The 2,182-nt window shown below is 56.2% G+C and overlaps 1 protein-coding gene across 1 annotated transcript in view; it reads right to left on the reverse strand.

The window, feature by feature from the left end:
• Positions 1-1,431, reverse strand: part of TAF5L (TATA-box binding protein associated factor 5 like) — an 18,075-nt gene extending 16,644 nt beyond the window's left edge. The window contains exon 1 of the mRNA XM_042446107.1: positions 1,150-1,431. The gene's annotated coding sequence lies outside the window, so the exon portion shown is untranslated. The remainder of the gene's footprint in view (positions 1-1,149) is intronic.
• Positions 1,432-2,182: the final 751 nt, after the last annotated feature.

The raw sequence follows: 2,182 nt of genomic DNA on the forward strand, positions 1-2,182 counted from the left end.
TGAGGGCCCAAACAGACAGGCCAAAATAAAGCTGCTTTGGGTCACTTTGGAGGTATGCTGTTTAAATGACACACGCATCTTAAGAGGCCAGAAACTGCGCAAAAGCTGCGCTCCAGTCCTTAGGACAGGAGCATGGATTTGGTATGGCCTCCAGCCTCTTAGGACACATGCATCATTTAAACATACTCCAAAGTGACCTGAAGCAGCTTTATTTTGGTCTGTCTGTTCAGGCCCTTACTGAAGGAAGTTGGCAGCACGAACTTTTGCAGACTGAGGGCCCAAACAGACAGGCCAAAATAAAGCTGCTTTGGGTCACTTTGGAGGTATGCTGTTTCAATGATGTATGTGTAGTAAGAGTCCGGAAGCCACGCCAAACCCATGCTCCATTCCTAAGGATTGAAGAGCAGCTTCGGCACAGCTTCTGTTTTCACACGAGCCTTTAAAAAATGTCTATATCGCTTCTGCCTCTTGTGTAGAGAAGTCTTGTAGCACCTTTGCGACTAAGTGAAAGGAATGAGTTGGCAGCATGAGCTTTCGTAGGCTTAGGTCCACTTCCTCAGGTGCATGTGGGCTTCTTCCTTTGTGTTGGTCTCAAAGGTGCTACAAGAACTCTGACTGTGCAGAACGACACAGCTATGTCCATCATAATTATCTATGCCTAATTAACAAATTGTAAGCCGTTCTGATAGCCTTGGCTGAAGAGCGGGGTATAAATAATAATAATAATAATAATCACTTCTGTTTCTTGCGCAAGTGTATTTTGAGTGTGTGATAAGAAATGAAAATAAAGAAAGGAGTTGGGGGAAAGGAGGAGGAGGAGGAGGAGGAGGAGAAGAGGGCTGCCCGGTGGTGGCTCATGGTAGAATCACAGAGTTGGAAGAGACCCCAAGAAGGGCCACCCAGTGGAGCCCCCTTCTGCCCTGCAGGAACTCTCAGTCGAAGCACCCCCCTTGACAGATAGATGGCCATCCAGCCTCTGCTTAAAGACCTCCAAAGAAGGAGACTCCACCAGACAGACTCCTAATGTGACCCAGGGAAGGCCGAGGAGGGCGGTTCCTTGTGCGCCATGCCTGGGAAGGGAGAGGAGCTGCTGCAAATCCCAAGGAGGAGGAGGAGGAGGAAGGAGAAGAAGGGGAGAGGAGGACTCACTGGAGCATCGCAGAGCAGGGATAGGAAACGAGAGAGAGAGGGAGAGACGCCGCCGCCGCCGCCGCTTCTTGCTGCTGGTGCCGCCAACTGCAGGCGCGCGCACGGGGCTCGTGCAGCCCAGGGAAGAGCGGCGCGGGAAGGGATTCCTGGGGCTGGATGGCTGGCGCGCGCCGTCCGGTCAGTGCAGCAGCCAGTGGCGCCAGACGCCCGACGACAACCACCACGACGCCTCAGCCTCAGCTGTCGCCTCTCGTGGGGAGCCCGGCGCGCGCGCGCTTGCACTCAGACTCCGCAATACTACTGCTGCTGCTGCTGCTTTAGGCTGGTTCTTGGGTTCATCACGAGGCTGCCTTAGGAGGCACGCGGCGGCGGCGGCTGCCACTGCTGCCTCACCTCGGAGCCGCCGCTCCATGACTGACGGCGGAGACTGACATACAGAGAGAGGGAGGGAGGGAAACCGCGCTGGGGAGAGAGAGGGGACTCCCCCCTCTAGCGCGCATGCGCGGCACCTTCAGCCAATGGGAAAGCTTCTTCTCCCTCCCTTCCTGCTTTACTTCGACGCTCGGCTAGTAAAGCCTGGCTGGCGTACATTTGGGTTCCGCCCCTGGGTCCTTCGACGCCGCGGTTCGGGGAAAGGTGACGACGGAGAGGGAGGGGCAAAGCGAGGAAGGGAAGGGAAGGGAAGGAGGCGCACGTGCGCGGATGGGACGTCGGGAAAGGGGGCGGGGCCAAGCGTCCACGGAGGAACGTCGGAGGACGAAGAAGAAGAGGAGGTGAGTGCAAGGGAAGGACGCCTCCCAGAAAGGCTCAGCTTTAACCTCCGATCCTTTTGACTGTGGTTCCCAGGATCCCCCCTTTTCCTTCACGCAAACAATGACAGCGCTTTCCCAAAGGGAAGCCATGCTCGCCCCTTGGTTCCCTGTGGGCAAATACCCCATGGAGCCCTTGTCCTCCTCTCGGACTGCAGTTCCCAGAATCCCCCTCCAGCCAGCAAGCCTGCGCTTTCCCGAACTCTGCCCCCGAGCACTTATAA

This window comes from Sceloporus undulatus, chromosome 1, assembly GCF_019175285.1.
Source record: "Sceloporus undulatus isolate JIND9_A2432 ecotype Alabama chromosome 1, SceUnd_v1.1, whole genome shotgun sequence".
Taxonomy (NCBI): Eukaryota; Metazoa; Chordata; class Lepidosauria; order Squamata; family Phrynosomatidae; genus Sceloporus; species Sceloporus undulatus.